This window comes from Arachis stenosperma, chromosome 3 (genome assembly GCF_014773155.1).
Source record: "Arachis stenosperma cultivar V10309 chromosome 3, arast.V10309.gnm1.PFL2, whole genome shotgun sequence".
NCBI classification, from domain to species: domain Eukaryota; kingdom Viridiplantae; phylum Streptophyta; class Magnoliopsida; order Fabales; family Fabaceae; genus Arachis; species Arachis stenosperma.
Window position 1 is genome coordinate 120985076 of NC_080379.1, and position 21730 is coordinate 121006805.

The 21730-nt window shown below is 38.3% G+C and overlaps 2 non-coding genes across 2 annotated transcripts; one reads left to right on the forward strand and one right to left on the reverse strand.

The window, feature by feature from the left end:
• The first annotated feature begins 502 nt into the window (after nt 1-502).
• LOC130972543 (small nucleolar RNA R71) lies at nt 503-610 on the forward strand. The gene has a single exon (XR_009083705.1). It is a non-coding gene; the product is annotated as a small nucleolar RNA R71 (small nucleolar RNA).
• Nucleotides 611-21356: 20746 nt separating this feature from the next.
• On the reverse strand, nt 21357-21460 carry LOC130972047 (small nucleolar RNA R71). Its single transcript, XR_009083249.1, has one exon. It is a non-coding gene; the product is annotated as a small nucleolar RNA R71 (small nucleolar RNA).
• Between the last annotated feature and the right edge of the window lie 270 nt (nt 21461-21730).

Sequence of the window (21730 nt, forward strand, 5' to 3'; positions counted from 1 at the left end):
ACCTGTTTCTTCCACCATTATTATTGAAACCTTGTTGAGGTCTCTCTTGATTCTTCCATGAGAGATTTGGGTGATTTCTCCATGAAGAATTATAGGTGTTACCATAGGGTTCTCCTAGGTAATTCACCTCTTCCATTGAAGGGTTCTCAGGATCATAAGCTTCTTCCTCAGATGAAGCCTCCTTAGTACTGCTTGGTGCATTTTGCATTCCAGACAGACTTTGAGAGATCAAATTGACTTGTTGAGTCAATATTTTATTCTGAGCCAATATGGCATTCAGAGCATCAATCTCAAGAACTCCTTTCTTCTGACTTGTCCCATTGTTCACAGGATTCCTTTCAGAAGTGTACATGAATTGGTTATTTGCAACCATCTCAATTAGCTCTTGAGCCTCTGTAGGCGTCTTCTTCAGATGAAGAGATCCTCCAGCAGAGCTATCCAAAGACATCTTGGACAGTTCAGAGAGACCATCATAGAAAATACCTATGATGCTCCATTCAGAAAGCATGTCAGAAGGACATCTTCTGATCAATTGTTTGTATCTTTCCCAAGCTTCATAGAGGGATTCACCATCCTTCTGTCTGAAGGTTTGGACTTCCACTCTAAGCTTACTCCATCTTTGTGGTGGAAAGAACTTTGACAAGAAGGCATTGACCAGCTTTTCCCAAGAGTCCAGGCTTTCTTTGGGTTGAGAGTCCAACCATATTCTAGCTCTGTCTCTTACAGCAAAAGGGAATAGCATCAGTCTATAGACCTCAGGGTCTACCCCATTAGTCTTGACTGTGTCACAGATTTGCAAGAATTCAGCTAAGAACTGATGAGGATCTTCCATTGGAAGTCCATGGAACTTGCAATTCTGTTGCATTAGAGAAACTAATTGAGGTTTAAGCTCAAAGTTGTTTGCTCCAATGGCAGGGATAGAGATGCTTCTCCCATAGAAGTCGGGAGTAGGTGCAGTAAAGTCACCCAGCACCTTCCTTGCATTGTTTGCATTATTGTTATTTTCGGCTGCCATGTCTTCTTCTTCTTTGAAGAATTCGGTCAGGTCCTCTAAAGAGAGTAGTGCTTTGGCTTCTCTTAGCTTTCTCTTCAAGGTCCTTTCGGGTTCAGGGTCAGCTTCAACAAGAATGCCTTTGTCTCTGCTCCTGCTCATATGAAAGAGAAGAGAACAAGAAGATGTGGAATCCTCTATGTCACAGTATAGAGATTCCTTTAGTTGTCAGAGGAAAAGAGAAATAGAAAGAAGAAGGAGAAGAAGAATTCGAACTTTACTTAGATAAGGTTCGAATTGTGCATTAAGAAGGAGTGGTACTCCATAAATAGAAGGAGGTGAGAAGGAGGGAAGAGAATTTTCGAAAATTCAATTAAAATATTTTGAAAACATTTTTGAAAAGCATTAATTGATTTTCGAAAATCAAAGTGGAGAAGAAATCAAGTGATTTTTGAAAAGGATTTGAAATTAGAAGTTAAAAAGATTTGATTGAAAACTTATTTTGAAAAAGATGTGATTAGGAAGATATGATTGGTTTTAAAAAATGTGATTGAGAAGATATGATTTGAAAAACATTTAAAAAGATTTGATTTGAAAACAATTTTAAAAGATTTGATTTGAAAACAATTAATTAAAAAAAAAAGATTTGATTTTAAAAATAATTGACTTGCCTAACAAGAAAAGATATGATTCAAACATAAAACCTTCCTCAACAGAAAAGGCAAAAAATGTTCAATCAAATCATTAATTGTTAGTAAGTATCTTTGAAAAAGGAAAGAAATTAATTTTGAAAACATTTGATTGAAAAGATATGATTTGAAAAAGATTTGATTTTGAAAAACTTTGAAAACTTGAAAAAAAATTGATTTGAAAACAAAATCTTCCCCTTAGCACCATCCTGGCGTTAAACGCCCAGAATGGCATCCATTATGGCGTTTAACGCCCAAAATGCACCCTTTTTGGGCGTTAAACGCCCAACCAGGTACCCTGGCTGGCGTTTAAACGCCAGTCTGCCTTCTTCACTGGGCATTTTCGAATGCCCAGCTTTTTCTGTATAATTCCTCTGCAGTATGTTCTGAATCTTCAATTCTCTGTATTATTGACTTGAAAAGACACAAATAAAAAATATTTTTGGATTTTTAATAATCAAAATGCAACAAGAATCAAATAACAATGCATGCAAGACACCAAACTTAGCAGTTTGTATACTACTGACACTACATGAGACACATAAACACTCAAGTCAAAAGAATTCAAAAATCAGAGTAAGAAATCATCAAGAATTACTTGAAGACCCTAAAGACACATGAATGCATGCAATTGACACTAAACTTAAGATGAGACACTAGACTCAAGCAAGAAATATTTTTGGTTTTTATGATTTTCTAAATTTTTTTTGTGATTTTCGAAAATTAAGTAAAAACATCAAAATTCTTAATGAGAATTCCAGGAATCAGTGCAATGCTAGTCTAAGACTCCGGTCCAAGAATTAGACATGGCTTCACAGCCAGCCAAGCTTCCAAAGAAAGCTTCGGTCCAAAACACTAGACATGGCCAAATGCCAGCCAAGCCTTAGCAGATCACTGCTCCAAAAGCAAGATCACAAGCTCTTGTGATGATAAGTTGAAACCTCGGTCCAATGAAATTAGACATGGCTTTACAGCCAGCCAGATTTCAGCAAATCATCATGAAACTCTAGAATTCATCTTCAAGAATTTCGAAAAAATAAATGCCTAATCTAAGCAACAAGATGAACCGTCAGTTGTCCATACACAAGAACAATCCCCGGCAACGGCGCCAAAAACTTGGTGCACGAAATTGTGATCAATACTTTTTAATACACAAACAATCCCCGGTAATGGCTCCAAAGACTTGGTGCTCAATACCATGGCATAAACACAACCTCGCACAACTAACCACTGGGTCGTCCAAGTAATAAACCTTACGCGAGTAAGGGTCGATCCCACGGAGATTGGTGGTATGAAGCAAGCTATGGTCATCTTGTAAATCTCAGTCAGGCAGACTCAAATGTATAATGGTGATGAACGAAAATAACATAAAATATAAGGATAGGGATACTTATGTATGTCATTGGTGTAAGAGCTTCAGACAAGTGTATGAAGATGCCTTCCCTTCCGTCTCTCTGCTTTCTTACTGTCTTCATCCAATCCTTCTTACTCCTTTCCATGGCAAGCTTGTGTAGGGTTTCACCGTTGTCAATGGCTACCTCCCATCCTCGCAGTGAAAGCTAATGCACGTACTCTGTCACAGTACTGCCAATCACCGGTGTGGTTCCCTCCCCTACCGGAATAGAATCCAGTGATTCTTTTGCGTCTGTCACTAACGCCAAGCAGGTTACAGGTTTGAAGCACGTCACAGTCATTCAATCATTGAATCCTACTCAGAATACCACAGACAAGGTTAGACCTTCCGGATTCTCTTGAATGCCGCCATCAGTTCTTGCCTATACCACGAAGACTCCGGTTAAAGAATCCAAGAGATATTCACCAAGCCTCGAATGCTTGTAGAACAAGAATGGTTGTCAGTCACCTTGTTCATAGGTGAGAATGATGATGAGTGTCAATCATCACCTTCATCAAGTTGAAGAACAAGTGATATCTTGGTAAAAGAACAAGCAGAATTGAATAGAAGAACAATAGTAATTGCATTAATACTCGAGGTACAGCAGAGCTCCACACCTTAATCTATGGTGTGTAGAAACTCCACCGTTGAAAATACATAAGAACAAGGTCTAGGCATGGCCGAATGGCCAGCCTCCCAAAGTGAGTTCAATCATCAAAACATGATCAAAAGACTCTCTATCCAGCTCCCTATTACAATAGTAAAAGGTCCTACTTATAGAAAACTAGTAGCCTAGGGTGTACAGAGATGAGTAAATGACATAAAAATCCACTTCCGGGCCCACTTGGTGTGTGCTTGGGCTGAGCAATGAAGCATTTTCGTGTAGAGACTTGTCTTGGAGTTAAACGCCAGCTTTGGTGCCAGTTTGGGCGTTTAACTCCCATTTGGGTGCCAGTTCCGGCGTTTAACGCTGGAATTTCTGTAGGTGACTTTGAACGCCGGTTTGGGCCATCAAATCTTGGGCAAAGTATGAACTATCATATATTGCTGGAAATCCCAGGATGTCTACTTTCCAACGCCGTTGAGAGCGCGCCAATTGGGCTTCTGTAGCTCCAGAAAATCCACTTCGAGTGCAGGGAGGTCAGAATCCAACAGCATCTGCAGTCCTTTTCAGTCTCTGGATCAGATTTTTGCTCAGATCCCTCAATTTCAGCCAGAAAATACCTGAAATCACAGAAAAACACACAAACTCATAGTAAAGTCCAGAAAAGTGAATTTTAATTAAAAACTAATAAAAATATACTAAAAACTAACTAGATCATACTAAAAACAATGCCAAAAAGCGTACAAATTATCCGCTCATCAAATGCCAACCTTACATTTTCCGGACTGAAATCCAAGTATTTCCCCCTAACCATTGTGAGATAATTCTTTGGACTTGGGTTCATACCTTGGTCATGGTTCCTAGTGATCCATGCATTGGCATAGAACTCTTGAATCATTAAGATTCCGACTTGTTCCATGGGGTTGGTTAAGACTTCCCAACCTCTTCTTTGAACTTCATGTTGGATCTCCGGATACTCATTCTTCTTGAGTTTGAAAGGGACCACAGGGATCACCTTTTTCTTTGCCACAACATCATAGAAGTGGTCTTGATGGCTCTTGGAGATGAATCTTTCCATCTCCCATAACTCGGAGGTGGAAGCTTTTGTCTTCCCTTTTCCTTTTCTAGAGGATACTCCGGCCTTAGGTGCCATTGATGGTAATGGAAAAAACAAAAAGCTTATGCTTTTTACCACACCAAACTTAAAATTTTGCTCGTCCTCGAGCAAAAAAAAGAAAAGAAGAGTAGAAGAAGAAGAAAATATGGTAGAGAGGGAGAGAGGTAGGTTCGGTTATGTGGGAAAAGAAGGGGTTGTGTTGTGTGAAAATGAAGTAGAAGGGAAGGGTATTTATAGGGAGGGGGAAGGGTGGGTGTTCGGCTATGTTGGGTGGGAATGGGTGGGAAATTGAATTTGAATTTTATGAAGGTAGGTGGGGTTTATGGGGAAGAGTGGGTTGATATGAGTGGTGAATGGGGTAATTGGGAAGAGGAATTGAGGTGATTGGTGAAAGGTGTTGGGAAGTGTGACATGGGGAAGAGTAGATTTGGATTAGGAGAGTGTGATTAGGATTAAAAGGTAAGGTGGGAATATGTTAGGTGGGGATCCTGTGGGGTCCACAGATCCTGAGGTGTAAAGAAATACCATTCCATCACCATATAGGCATGTAAAATGCCTTCATGCATCATTCTGGCGTTCAAACGCCCATTGGTGCATGTTCTGGGCGTTCAACGCCCATGTAATGCATGTTTCTGGCGTTGAACGCCAGTTTCATGCTTGTTACTGGCGTTCAGCGCCAGTTTTTCCTCTCTGGGCACTTTCCTGGCGTTCAGCGCCAGGATGTTGCTTGTTTCTGGCGTTCAGCGCCAGAATGGTGCTCTGTTCTGGCGTTGAACGCCAGCCAGATGCATCTTACTGGCGTTGAACGCCAGCCTGTGCGTCCTCCAGGGTGAAAAAATTTTTTTCTTCTGTTTTTGACTCTATTTTTAATTTTTTGATTTTTTTTTCGTGACTCCTCATGATCATGTACCTAATAAAACACAAAATAACAATAAAATAGTATAAAATAGAAATTAGATAAAATTGGGTTGCCTCCCAACAAGCGCTTCTTTAATGTCAATAGCTTGACAGTGGCTCTCATGGAGCCACAAGGTGATCAGGTCAATGTAGTGTAGTCCCAACACCAAACTTAGAGTTTGGATATGGGGTCTCAACACCAAACTTAGAGTTTGGTTGTTGCCTCACAACACCAAACTTAGAGTTTGACTGTGGAGGCTCTTCTTCTTGACTCTGAACTGAGAGAAGCTCTTCATGCTTACTCTCTTTTGTCATAGAGGGATGGCCATGTGCCTTAAACACAAGGTAGTCCCCATTCAATTGAAGGACTAACTCACCTCTGTTGACATCTATCACAGCTCCTGCTGTGGCTAGGAAAGGTCTTCCAAGGATGATGCAATCATCGTCTTCCTTCCTAGTGTCTAAGATTATGAAATCAGCAGGGATGTAAAGGCCTTCAACCTTTACTAGCACGTCCTCTACTATTCCATAGGCTTGTCTCAATGACTTGTCAGCCAGTTGTAATGAGAACAAGGTAGGTTGTACCTCAATGATCCCCAGCTTCTCCATTACAGAGAGTGGCATTAGATTTATCCCTGACCCCAGATCACACAGAGCTTTTTCAAAGATCATGGTGCCTATGGTATAGGGTATTAAGAATTTGCCAAGATCTTGTTTCTTTTGAGGTAGAATTTTCTGAATCCAAGTATCCAATTCATTAATGAGCAAGGGAGGTTCACTTTCCCAAGTCTCATTACCAAATAACTTGGCATTCAGCTTCATGATAGCTCCTAAATATTGAGCAACTTGCTCTCCAGTTACATCTTCACCCTCTTTAGAGGATGAATAGTCTTCAGAGCTCATGAATGGCAGAAGGAGATTTAATGGAATCTCTATGGTCTCTATATGAGCCTCAGATTCCTTTGGATCCTTAATAGGAAACTCCTTCTTGCTTGAGGGATGTCCCAGGAGGTCTTCCTCACTAGGATTTTCGTCCTCCTCCTCCTTTGTGCATTCGGCCACTTTGACTATGTCAATGGCTTTGCACTCTCCTTTTGGATTTTCTTCTGTGTTGCTTGGGAGAATACTGGGAGGAGTCTCAATGACTTTCTTACTCAGCTGGCCCACTTGTGCCTCCAGATTTCTAATGGAGGATCTTGTTTCATTCATGAAACTGAAAGTGGCCTTTGACAGATCAGAGACTACATTGGCTAAATTAGAGATGTTTTGTTCAGAATTCTCTGTCTGTTGCTGAGAAGATGATGGATATGGCTTGCTATTGCCCAGCCTGTTGCGTCCACCATTGTTAAAGCCTTTTTGAGGCTTTTGTTGATCCTTCCATGAGAAATTTGGATGATTTCTCCATTTATAGGTGTTTCCATAAGGTTCACCCATGTAATTAACCTCTGCCATGGCAGGGTTCTCAGGATCATAAGCTTCTTCAGAAGCTGCCTCTCTAGTACTGTTAGATGCATGTTGCCATCCATTCAGATTTTGAGAGATCATGTTGACCTGTTGAGTCAACACTTTGTTCTGAGACAATATGGCATTCAGATCATCAATTTCAAGAACTCATTTCTTCTGAGGTATCCCATTATTCACGGAATTCCTCTCAGAAGTGTACATGAACTGGTTATTTGCAACCATGTCAATGAGTTCTTGAGCCTCTTCAGGCGTTTTCTTCAGGTGAATAGATCCACCTGCAGAATGGTCCAATGACATTTTCGAAAATTCAGAGAAACCATAATAGAATATATCTAATATGGTCCATTCTGAGAACATGTCAGATTTTTGGTGAGCTGCTTGTATCTTTCCCAAGCTTCATAGAGGGATTCACCATCTTTTTGCTTGAAGGTTTGAACATCCACTCTCAGCTTGCTCAGCTTTTGAGGAGGAAAGAACTTATCCAAGAAGGCAGTGACCAGCTTATCCCAAGAGTCCAGGCTATCCTTGGGTTGTGAATCCAACCATATTCTAGCTCTGTCTCTTACAGCAAAAGGGAAAAGCATGAGTCTGTAGACTTCAGGATCAACTCCATTCGTCTTTACAGTCTCACAGATCTGCAAGAACTCAGTTAAAAACTGATAAGGATCTTCAGATGGAAGTCCATAAAACTTGCAGTTTTGTTGCATCAAGGCAACTAGCTGAGGTTTAAGCTCAAAGTTATTGGCTCCAATGGCAGGAATGGAGATGCTTCTTCCATCAAACTTGGACGTTGGCTTTATGAAGTCACCAAGCATTCTCCTTGCATTATTATTATTTTCGGCTGCCATCTCCTTCTCTTGTTCGAAAATTTCTAAAAGGTTGCTTCTGGATTGTTGTAATTTAGCTTCTCTTAATTTTCTCTTCAGAGTCCTTTCAGGTTCTGGATCAATTTCAACAAGAGTGCCTTTATCCCTGTTCCTGCTCATATGAAAGAGAAGAAAACAAGAAAAGAAAGAGGAATCCTCTATGTCACAGTATAGAGATTCCTTTATGTTAGTGGAAAAAGAAAGGGGGTAGAAGAATGAAGAAGGAGGTTCGGATTTTTGGATGAAGAGAGGTGAAGAGAAGTGTTAGTAATTAAATAATTAAATAGAAGAAGAAAAGAGAAGGGAATTTTCGAAAATAATTTTGAAAAGGGGTTAGTGATTTTCGAAAATTAGAGATAAATTGTAATTAAAATTAAAACATGAAACAATTAGTTAATTAAAAAGAATTTTTGAAAAAGGGAAGAGATATTTTCGAAAATTAGAGAGGGAAAAGTAGTTAGGTGGTTTTGAAAAAGATAAGAAACAAACAACAGTTAGTTAGTTGATTGAAAAAGATTTGAAATCAAAATGTTAAAAAGATAAGAAGATAAGAAGTTAGATAAGATATTTTGAAATCAAATTTTGAAAAATATAAAATTTTAAAAAGGATAAGATAAAAAGATAAGATAAAAGTTTTAAGAAAAAGATATTTTGAAAAAGATTTAATTTTTAAAAAGACTTAACTAACAAGAAACTACAAGATAAGATTCTAGAAATTAAAGATTGAACCTTTCTTAACAAGAAAGTAACAAACTTCAAATTTTTGAACCAATCACATTAATTGTTAGCTAATTTTCGAAAATTAGATATAAAAGATAAGAAAAAGATTTTGAAAATAATTTGAAAAATGTTTTTGAAATTTTCGAAAAATAGAAAAAAAAATGAAAAAGATATGATTTTTGAAAAAGATTTTAAAAAAGATAAGATTTTTAAAATTGAAATTTTGACTTGACTTGTAAGAAACAACTAATTTTTAAAAATTTTTGACCAAGTCAACCCAAAATTTTGAAAATTTGGAGGGAAATAAGGAAAAGATATTTTTTGATTTTTGAATTCTTAATTATGAGAGAGAAAAACAACAAAAATACTCAATGCATGAAATTTTTAGATCAAAACAATGAATGCATGCAAGAATGCTATGAATGTCAAGATGAACACCAAGAACACTTTGAAGATCATGATGAACATCAAGAACACAATTTTGAAAAATTTTTGATGCAAAGAAAACATGCAAGACACCAAACTTAGAAATCTTTAATGCATGAAAAATATGAATGCAAGGATGCACATGAAAAACAAGAAAAGACACAAAACAAGAAATCATCAAGATCAAACAAGAGGATTTATCAAGAACAACTTGAAGATCATGAAGAACACTATGAATGCATGGGATTTTCGAAAAATGCAAGAAAAATTTTAAAAGCATGCAATTGACACCAAACTTAAAAATTGACTCAAGACTCAAACAAGAAACACAAAATATTTTTTATTTTTATGATTTTCTAAATTTTTTAGGATTTTTATTAAATTTTTTTTTTCGAAAATAAACTTTAGAAAAACGAAAAATAAAAGAAAAATTTTGAAAAAGATTTTTGAAAAGAAAATTACCTAATCTGAGCAACAAGATGAACCGTCAGTTGTTCATACTCGAACAATCCCCGGCAACGGCGCCAAAAACTTGGTGGACGAAATTGTGATCCATGTTCTAACTATTTTGAGATAAATCATTATTATGGCACTGGTTGAATTCACAACTCCGTTCAACTAACCAGCAAGTGTACTGGGTCGTCCAAGTAATAAACCTTACGTGAGTAAGGGTCGATCCCACAGATATTGTTGGTATGAAGCAAGCTATGGTCACCTTGTAAATCTCAGTTAGGCAGATTAAAATTGTTTATGGTTTCGGAAATTAATAATAAAAAGAAGAAATAACAAAAGGGATAGAATACTTATGCAGATTCATTGGTGGGAATTTCAGATAAGCATGTGGAGATACTGTATGGCTCAAGGACGCCTGCTTTCCTACTGCTTCAACTCAATACTTCTTACTCCTTTCCATGGCAAGCTGTATGTAGGGCATCACCGTTGTCAGTGGCTACATCCCATCCTCTCAGTGAAAATGGTCCTCTGCGGCTGTCACTCGCATGGCTAATCATCTGTCGGTTCTCAATCAGGTTGGAATAGAATCCATTGATTCTTTTGCGCTTGTCATCACGCCCAGCCTTCAGGAGTTTGAAGCTCGTCACAGTCATTCAATCCCAGAATCCTACTCGGAATACCATAGACAAGGTTTAGACTTTCCGGATCCTCATGAATGCTGCCATCTATCTAGCTTATACCACGAAGATTCTGTTGGAGAATCTAAGAGATACACATTCAAGCTCTGTTGCGTGTAGAACGGAAGTGGTTGTCAATCACGTGCGTTCATAAGTGAGAATGATAATGAGAGTTATCTAATCATCACATTCATCATGTTCTTGGGTGCGAATGAATATCTTGGAATAAGAATAAGAGAGAATTGAATAAAAGAAAATAGAATTGCATTAATACTTTGAGGTACAGCAGAGCTCCATACCCTTAATCTATGGTGTGCAGAAACTCCACCGTTGAAAATACATAAGTAAAAGGTTCAGGCATGGCCGAGAGGCCAGCCCCCATAACGTGATCAATAGCCTCCTAAGATGAAGAATAAAACAAAACTGAGACCAAAGATGTCTAATACAATAATAAGAGGTCCTATATATACTAGACTAGCTACTAGGGTTTACATGAGTAAGTAATTGATGTATAAATCCACTTCCAGGGCCCACTTGGTGTATGCTTGGGCTGAGTTTGATCAATCCACGAGCTGAGGCTTCTCTTGGAGTTGAACTCCGAGTTATGACGTGTTTTGGGCGTTCAACTCCGGATCATGACGTTTTTCTGGCGTTTAACTCCAGACAGCAGCATGTACTTGGCGTTCAATGCCAAGTTACGTCGTCAAATTCCGAATAAAGTATGAACTATTATATATTTCTGGAAAGCTCGGAATGTCTACTTTCCAACGCCGTTGAGAGCGCTCCATTTGGAGTTCTGTAGCTCCAGAAAATCTATTTCGAGTGCAGGGAGGTCAGATTCCAACAGCATCAGCAGTCCTTTTGTCAGCCTTTTTCAGAGTTTTGCTCAAATCCCTCAATTTCAGTCAGAATTTACCTGAAATCACAGAAAAACATACAAACTCATAGTAAAGTCCAGAAATGTGAATTTAACATAAAAACTAATGAAAACATCCCTAAAAGTAGCTTGAACTTACTAAAAACTGCCTAAAAACAATGCCAAAAAGCGTATAAATTATCCGCTCATCACAACACCAAACTTAAATTGTTGCTTGTCCCCAAGCAACTGAAAATGAAACAGGATAAAAAGAAGAGAATATACTATAAATTCAGAAATATCAATGAATATCAATTATAATTAAATGAGCGGGACTTGTAGCTTTTTGCCTCTGAATAGTTTTGGCATCTCACTTTTTCCTTTGAAGTTCAGAATGATTGGCTTCTCTAGGAACTTAGAATTTCGGATAGTGTGATTGACTTTCCTAGTTAAGCATGTTGATTCTTGAACATAGCTACTTATGAGTCTTGGCTGTGGCCCTAAGCACTTTGTTTTCCAGTATTACCACCGGATACATAAATGCCACAGACACATAACTGGGTGAACCTTTTCAGATTGTGACTTAGCTTTGCTAAAGTCCCCAGTTAGTGGTGTCCAGAGCTCTTAAGCACACTCTTTTGCCTTGGATCACGACTTTAACCACTTAGTCTCAAGCTTTTTACTTGGACTTTCATGACACAAGCGCATGGTTAGGGACAGCTTGATTTAGCCACTTAGGCCTGGATTTTATTTCCTTGGGCCCTCCTATCCATTGATGCTCAAAGCCTTGGATCCTTTTTACCCTTGCCTTTTGGTTTTAAGGGCTATTGGCTTTTTCTACTGCTCCTTCTTTTTCTATATACTCCTTTTTTTTTTCGAATGCTTCTTCTTCTTCACTGCTTTTTCTTGCTTCAAGAATCAATTTCATGATTTTTCAGATCATCAATAACATTTTTCTTTGTTCATCATTCTTTCAAGAGCCAACAATTTTAACATTCATAAACAACAAGATCAAAAGACATATGCACTGTTCAAGCATTCATTCAGAAAGCAAAAAGTATTGTCACCACATCAATATAATTAAACTAAATTCAAGAGCTATTTTCGAAATTTATGTACTTCTTGTTCTTTTGAATTAAAACATTTTTCTTTTAAGAGAGGTGAAGGAGTAATGGATTTTATTCATAGCTTTAAGGCATGGTTACATACTAATGATCATGAAATAAAGACACAAAACATAGATAAACACAATATAAAAAAGATACACCAATGTCTTTCCACTCCTTAGTTGCACAGCTTTGCACTCTTCTTTTGGATTAGGAATGGTGTCACTTATTAGTGAGCTTGAAGGTCTCTCAATAGAAATCTGCTTGGAGATTTGTCCAATCTGCCTTTCTAGGCTCTTCATGGAAGCTTCTTGGTTCTTTGTTGTTAATTCTTGGTTCTTCATCATCTTCTCCATGAGCATCTCCATATTAGTAATCCTCTGAGAGTCTTGTGAGATTGGTTGGTTTTGGGGTGTTGATGGATGATGGTAAGTGTTTTGGTTATTTGGTTGGGTATTGGATGGATAATGGTTGGAATTGGGGTAATTGTTTTGGGATTTTCTGTAAGGAATTTGGTTAGTCGGCTGCTGGTTGTGATTTTGGTTGTTTCTTGGAGTATTTTGAGCTGAGTTCCTTTGCCATGGTTGTTGGTTTTGGTTGTGGTTATCTCTCCACCTAAGGTTTGGGCGATTCTTCCAAGATGGATTGTAGGTGTCACCATATACCTCATTTGATCCAGAATTTTGGTTGTGCATATAGTGCACTTGATCTTGTTGTTGTTCTTCTTGGTTCTCTTCATTCTGCCCCCAAGGAGTTGATGGTTGGCTTGTGGCACTCACTGATGCAACCTGAAGGCTATCAATTCTCTTGGCCATTTGCTCAAATTGTTGCTGAATCTGCTGCTGCATCACTTTGTGCTGAGCCAAAATTGTATCCACTCCTTCCAATTCTAACAATCCCTTCCTCTGTGATGGTTGGCGTTGCCTTTGGTGAGCAAAGAAATATTGGTTGTTGGCTACCATATCAATCAGGTTTTGAGCTTCCTCTGCAGTTTTCATCAATTGTAATGATCCTCCAGCTGAGTGATCAAGTGCCTCTTGAGCCTTCAGAGTAAGTCTTTCATAGAAGTTCTGCAGCTTGTCCCACTCAGTGAACATCTCTGGTGGACATTTTCTCAGCAGAGCCTTATATCTTTCCCATGCTTCATATAGATTTTCAGCATCCATTTGAGTGAATGTCTGCACCTCAGTCTTCAATCTTATGATCCTTTGAGGGGGATAAAATTTGGCAAGAAACTTGCTCACCAAATCATCCCAAGTGTTGATGCTCTCTTTTGGAAATGTTTCTAGCCATTGAGTGGCTTTGTCCCTGAGAGAGAATGGGAACAACAGCAACTTGTATATGTCAGGGTGCACTCCATTGCTTTTAACTGTGTCATAGATCCTCAAGAAAGTGGATAGATGTTGGTTCAGGTCCTCCAATGGCCCTCCTCCAAAAGAGCAGTTGTTTTGGACCAACGTGATGAGTTGTGGCTTCAGTTCAAAGTTGTTTGCATTGACATTAGGGGTAAGAATGCTACTCCCACAATGTCTAGCATTTGCAAATGTATAGGAGGCCAGTACTCTCCTCTGTTGTGGGTTATTGTTGGCCCCTCCTTCTGGCTGATTGAGATTTGATGGATCTCCTTCCATCTCTTGGAATTCCTCCTCATATTCTTCCTCTCCAACAATATTCTTCCCTCTTTCAGCTCTTCTTAATCTTCGAACAGTTCTTTGGTCAGTTTCAGAGAAAATAGGAGAAGCTCTCCCTGTACCTGACATACAAACACACCACAAGAAACACACAGAACCAGAAAACCATTGAAACTTCAATCTATTGCTAAAATGAAGTTTTAGTTAGCTCAAGAAAAAATTCAAACAGTTAATGGGTTAATTAAAAATTAAAGAAATAGAAAAGAAAAAGTGCTTGATCTAGACCTCCACTTCACTTAATCATTGTCAATCTATTTCAATCCCCGGCAACGGTGCCAAAAACTTGATGTGTGGAAAATGATCCAACACAAAACTCACCGACAAGTGTACCGGGTCGCATCAAGTAATAAAACTCACGGGAGTGAGGTCGATCCCACAGGGATTGAAGGATTGAGCAATTTTAGTTTAGTGGGTGATTTAGTCAAGCAAATCAAGTATTGGTTGAGTGATTTTGTATCCAACAGTAAGTAAATAGCAGAAAATGTAAAGGGAGAGGGATGAATTGCAGAAATTAAAGAGAATTGAAAGTAAAGGTGCTGAATCTTAAAGAACGAGAAATTAAATGACTGAAACTTAAAGTGCAAGAAATGTAAATTGTAGTAACTTAAAGTGCAATAAATATAAATTTCTTGAATGGAAAAGGGATTTGAGGACTGGGAATTCAGAATTTAAGCAAGGGAAATTAAATTGCAGCAATTAATAAAGCAAGAGATGAATTGAAAGTAACTAGAATTCAAACAGAAAGTGAAAATGTAATTGCAGCAGTGGTTCAGCAGAAGAACCAAAAAGAGAATTAGATCTCAGGGCTCCAGAGATTAGATAGCAGAGTCTAGATCTCAATTGCCTTCCTAGATCTAAGTTCACATAGCAATTAAAGAGAAATTTAAGATTGCAGCAGTAAAGGAAATGGAATTGAACTCAATTATGCAGTAGAAAAATCAAAGAGATCTTGAAAGGAGATTGAGACAGAAATTCCTCAATTCTTCACATTCAAGACTCAAACAAGACCCAGTAAAGAAAACCAAAAGATCAGAGGTAAAAGAAATGAATTCTCTCCTCCAATTGCAAAAAACAGAAAAATGGAAAATGCTCTCAAGTGACTAAGGATGAAAATTCAAAATGAAAGTAAGCTCTCCAAAAAAAACTCCCTATTCTAATCCTAACTAACACCTATTTATACACTTTCTATTTTGGATCTAAGAATTTTAAGTGGGCTTTTTGATTTGGTTAAGAAATGAATTAAGTTGGATTTTTGAGTCAATTTTAGCCCATCTTGCTCCCAGGAGGCTGCCCTGCTCTTGTGGAGGGCAGAGCAGGGAAGTTGTGTGAGGAAGCATGGTGCATGCCAAGTGTGGGAGAGGCATTCAGGATGCTGCCTTGCCCTTGTGGAGGGCAGGGCAATGTTGTCATGGTGCGGTCTTGCCTCCCTGCCCGTGCGTCAATGTGCGTGCGCCCATGCTCCTGGCCGTGCCAAAATGCTGCGCCAAGCACCAAGAAATGCTGCCCTGCCCTCCACAAGGGCAGGGCAGCGTAGGCTTTCCTTGTTCTTGGGTGAGGTCCCAAGTTCGAAACTTGCTGGATGGCTTTTGTTGCCTTTTTTTCTTGGGTTTCTTGGCACCAAAGTAGCGCCTAGTTCTTTGCTTCCTCAAAGTGCTATGTTCGATCCTTGGAGGTTGAAAACAAACCAATTTTTGCTTGTTTTCCTTGTATTTGAGCGCTACTTCTTTCCTTCTTGTTCTTGGGTTTGAAACCCATGGGTGGCACTTGGAGACAATTTCCTTTGATTTATTTTGGTGAGAGCCCGATATTGCTCTTGAGGAGGGCATGGCAGAATTTTTCCTTCCCTTGTTTCTTGGCCTAGAATTGTGCTCCGCCCTTAAGGAGGGCAGGGCAGTGAGGCCTTGAGTGCTTGGTTCATTGTTGTGCTCCCTTGGAGGGCAGTGTGCTCTTGAGGAAGGCAATGTGGCTTCCTTCCTTCCATGCGCTACACTCTTTTCTTCCTTGGGCCACGCTTTCTTAAGCCACGCTTCACTCTTTTCTTCTTTTTCTTCACCTTCAAATAATCAAAACAACCAATCAAAGTATCACTAAATTCACAAGGTTTATAAATCAATTAAAATTCAATTAAATTTAGCTTAAACCTCATGATTTAGCATCAATTAAGTGGTGGTTGATTGATTCAAATAAAACATGAAATTCCACTCTAAATTGCTTACTTATGGTGCAAGAAAGTGCACAAAAACTAATAAAACAAGTGAAATTAGCTTGAGAAATGGGTATATGATGACTTGTCATCAGGGCCCACTTGGTGTATGTTTGGGCTGAGCTTGATCTATCCACGAGCTGAGGCTTCTCTTGGAGTTGAACGCCAAGTTGTAACGTGTTTTGGGCGTTCAACTCTGGTTCGTGACGTGTTTCTGGCGTTTGACTCCAGACAGCAACATGGAACTGGCGTTGAGTGCCAGTTTACGTCATCTAATCACGAATAAAGTATGGATTATTATATATTGCTGGAAAGCTCTGGATGTCTACTTTCCAACTCCGTTGAGAGCGCGCCATTTGGAGTTCTGTAGCTCCAGAAAATCTATTTCGAGTGCAAGGAGGTCAGATTCTAACAACATCAGCAGTCCTTTGTCAGCCTCCTATCAGAGTTTTGCTCAGGTCCCTCAATTTCTGTCAGAAAATACCTAAAATCACAGAAAAACACACAAACTCATAGTAAAGTCCATAAATGTGAATTTAGCATAAAAACTAATGAAAACACCCCTAAAAGTAACTAGAACTTATTAAAAACTATCTAAAACAATGCCAAAAAGCGTATAAATCATCCGCTCATCACCTCCCCATCTCGATACTAAGAAATTTCTAGGAGATCCTTTACTTCTCCGAGCTGAGCTGGGTAGTGGTCAACTTCTTTTGTATCTGTTGTGTTGCTCTATTTTGTTGAGTTTATCTTTTTTCTTTTCGATTTATAACTTGGTTTCTTTGTTGGATTTTTTCAGGGATGGTTAAAAATAATGATGCTATGAAGGCCTTTAAGAAGGCGAAGAAGGCAACTGCGGCCCTAAACCTCTCGGGGAAGGTTCCTGAGGAGGGGTCGTCTAGGGCTTCTTTGAAGAGGTCGACCTCGGACACTTCTGGTCCCAAAAAGATCATCCCGACTCCTAACGTCCGGATGGCCTCCTTTGTTCCTCCTCTCCTGTCTTCCAGTGTTGCCTCCCCATCTGTTGCTGGCTTTTCTCCTAAAAAGCCGAGAACTGCTGAGCCCTTTAATTTGGATGCCCCTGACTTCGATGCCGTGGGGTTTGTTGACCAACAAATTGATCCTTATGGCATTATGCCTACGGATGATGTATCCATCCATGACCATCTAGAATTCATTACCCGAAATAGTGTGAGAATGGCGCACATGGGAGCGGCCTTGTTCCGGACTACTAAGGATGTTCCTGTTCATGCCACTAAGGCTTTCATGGAGGAGGCCAAGTCGGAGTATGATAGGATCAAGGGGTTTAAGGAGGAGCTCAAAAAAAAAGGTGGTAAAACTGGAGAAAGAGTTGGAGGGTGAAAAGATTCGGGCTACAGCGGCTGATGAGCGGATAATTTATACGCTTTTTGGCATTGTTTTTAGGTAGTTTTTAGTAAGTTCAAGCTACTTTTAGGGATGTTTTCATTAGTTTTTATGTTAAATTCACATTTCTGGACTTTACTATGAGTTTGTGTGTTTTTCTGTGATTTCAGGTAATTTCTGACTGAAATTGAGGGACTTGAGCAAAATTCTGAAAAAGGCTGACAAAAGGACTGCTGATGCTGTTGGATTCTGACCTCCCTGCACTCGAAATGGCGTTGGAAAGTAGACATCCAGGGCTTTCCAGCAATATATAATAGTTCATACTTTATTCGGAAATTGACGACGTAACTTGGCGTTGAACGCCAAGTTCATGCTGCTGTCTGGAGTTAAACGCCAGAAAAATGTCATGATCCGGAGTTGAACGCCCAAAACACGTCATAACTCGGAGTTCAACTCCAAGAGAAGCCTCAGCTCGTGGATTGATCAAGCTCAGCCCAAGCATACACCAAGTGGGCCCCGGAAGTGGATTTATGCATCAATTACTTACTCATGTAAACCCTAGGAGCTAGTTTATTATAAATAGAACATTTAACTAATGTATTAGATGTCTTTGATCATTCGGTCTTGTGACCACATGGGGGCTGGCCATTCGGCCATGCCTGAACCTTGTACTTATGTATTTTCAACGGTGGAGTTTCTGCACACCATAGATTAAGGGTGTGGAGCTCTGCTGTACCTCAAGTATTAATGCAGTTCTATTTTCTTTTATTCAATTCTCTCTTATTCTTATTCCAAGATATTCATTCGCACCCAAGAACATGATTAATGTGATGATTATATGACCTTCATTATCATTCTCACTTATGAACGCACGTGATTGACAACCACTTCCGTTCTACATGCAACAGAGCTTGAATGTGTATCTCTTAGATTCCCCAACAGAATCTTCGTGGTATAAGCTAGATAGATGGCGGCATTTATGAGGATCCGGAAAGTCTTACCTTGTCTGTGGTATTCCGAGTAGGATCCTAGGAATCCGGAAAGTCTAACCTTGTCTGTGGTATTCCGAGTAGGATTCCGGTAATGAATGACTGTGACGTGCTTCAGACTCGCAAGTGCTGGGCGTTAGTGACAGACGCAAAAGAATCAAGGGATTCTATTCCAGTAGGCGTGGGAACCAACCAGTGATTAGCCGTGCTGTGACAGAGCGCGTGAGCGTAGTTTTCACTGCGAGGATGGGATGTAGCCTTCGGCCATGTGATGCCTCCAGACGATTAGCCATGCGAGTGACAGCCGCAGAGGACCATTTTCCCGAGAGGATTGAAAGTAGCCATCGTCGAACGGTGAACCCCTATACACAGCTTGCTATGGAAAGGAGCAAGAAGGATTGAGTTGAAGCAGTAGGAGAGCAGGCGTCCTTGAGCCATATAGTATCTCCATATGCTTATCTGAAATTCCCACCAATGAACCTGCATAAGTATTCTATCCCTTTTTATTTTCTGTTTATTATTTATTTTAGAAAATCCATAATCAATTGGTTTAATCTGCCTAACTGAGGTTTACAAGGTGACCATAGCTTGCTTCATACCAACAATCTCTGTGGGATCGACCCTTACTCACGTAAGGTTTATTACTTGGACGACCCAGTACACTTGCTGGTTAGTTGAATGGAGTTGTGAAAACAACTGATGCCATAATAATGATTTCATACAAAATAGTTAGAACATGGATCACAATTTCGTCCACCAAGTTTTTGGCGCCGCTGCCGGGGATTGTTCGAGTATGGACAACTGACGGTTCATCTTGTTGCTCAGATTAGGTAATTTTCTTTTCAAAAATCTTTTTCAAAATTTTTCTTTTATTTTTCGTTTTTCTAAACATTATTTTCGAAAAAATTAATAAAAATCCAAAAAAAATTAGAAAATCATAAAAATAAAAAAAATATTTTGTGTTTCTTGTTTGAGTCTTGAGTCAATTTTTAAGTTTGGTGTTAATTGCATGTTTTTTTTTTTAAAAAAAAATTTTCTTGCATTTTTCGAAAATCCCATGCATTCATAGTGTTCTTCATGATCTTCAAGTTGTTCTTGATAAGTCCTCTTGTTTGATCGTGATGATTTCTTGTTTTGTGTTATTTGTTGTTTTTCATGTGCATTCTTTGTTTGTTAGAGTCCATGCATTAAAAATTTCTAAGTTTGGTGTCTTGCATGTTTTCTTTGCATCAAAAATTTTTCAAAAATATGTTCTTGATGTTCATCATGATCTTCAAAGTGTTCTTGGTGTTCATCTTGACATTCATAGTATTCTTGCATACATTCATTGTTTTGATCTAAAAATTTCATGCATTGAGCATTTTTGTTGTTTTTCTCTCTCATAATTAAAAATTCAAAAATCAAAAATATATCTTTTCCTTATTTTCCTCCAAATTTTCGAAATTTTGGGTTGACTTGGTCAAAAATTTTTAAAATTAGTTGTTTCTTACAAGTCAAGTCAAAATTTCAATTTTAAAATCTTATCTTTTCAAAATCTTTTTCAAAAATCATCTCTTTTTCATTTTTTTATTTTATTTTCGAAAATTTTAAAAATTATTTTTCAAAATCTTTTTCTTATCTTTATATCATATTTTCGAAAATTAGCTAACAATTAATGTGATTGGTTCAAAAATTTGAAATTTGTTACTTTCTTGTTAAGAAAGGTTCAATCTTTAAATTCTAGAATCTTATCTTGTAGTTTCTTGTTAGTTAAGTCATTTTAAAAATTAAATCTTTTTCAAAATATCTTTTTTCTTAAAACTTTTATCTTATCTTTTTATCTTATCCTTTTCAAAATTTTATATTTTTCAAAATTTGATTTCAAAATATCTTATCTAAACCTCTTATCTTCTTATCTTTTTCAAATTTGATTTCAAATCTTTTTCAATCAACTAACTAACTTTTTGTTTGTTTCTTATCTTTTTCAAAACCTCCTAACTACTTTTCCCTCTCTAATTTTCGAAAATATCTCACCCCTTTTTCAAAAGTTCTTTTTAATTAACTAAATGTTTCATGTTTTAATTTTAATTACAATTTATCTCTAATTTTCGAAAATCACTAACCCCTTTTTAAAATTATTTTCGAAATTCTCTTTCTCTTTTCTTCTTTTATTTAATTATTTGTTTACTAACATTTCTCTCCACCTCTCTTCATCCAAAAATCCGAATACATCCTTCTTCATTCTTCTACCCCCTTCTTTTTCTACTAACATAAAGGAATCTCTATACTGTGACATAGAGGATTCCTCTTTCTTTTCTTGTTTTCTTCGCTTTCATATGAGCAGGAACAGGGATAAAGGCACTCTTGTTGAAATAGATCCAAAACCTGAAAGGACTTTGAAGAGAAAATTAAGAGAAGCTAAATTATATTATTCTAAAGGTAACCTTTCAGAAACATTAGAACAAGAGAAGGAGATGGCAGCCGAAAATAATAATAATGCAAGGAGAATGCTTGGTGACTTCACAAAGCCAACGTCCAAGTTTGATGGAAGAAGCATCTCCATTCCTGCCATTGGAGCCAATAACTTTGAGCTGAAACCTCAGTTAGTTGCCTTAATGCAACAAAACTGCAAGTTTTATGGACTTCCATCTGAAGATCCTTATCAGTTTTTAACTGAGTTCTTGCAGATCTGTGAGACTGTAAAGACGAATGGAGTAGATCCTGAAGTCTACAGACTCATGCTTTTCCCTTTTGCTATAAGAGACAGAGCTAGAATATGGTTGGATTCACAACCTAAGGATAGCCTGGATTCTTGGGATAAGCTGGTCACTGCCTTCTTGGATAAATTCTTTCCTCCTCAAAAGCTGAGCAAGCTGAGAGTGGATGTTCAAACCTTTAAACAAAAAGATGGTGAATCCCTCTATGAAGCTTGGGAAAGATACAAGCAGCTGACCAAAAGATGTCCATCTGACATGTTTTCAGAATGGACCATATTGGATATATTCTATTATGGTCTCTCTGAATTTTCGAAAATGTCATTGGACCATTCTGCAGGTGGATCTATTCATCTGAAGAAAACGCCTGAAGAGGCTCAAGAACTCATTGACATGGTTGCAAACAACCAGTTCATGTACACCTCTGAGAGGAATTCCGTGAATAATGGGATACCTCAGAAGAAAGGAGTTCTTGAAATTGATGCTCTGAATGCCATATTGGCTCAGAACAAAGTGTTGACTCAACAGGT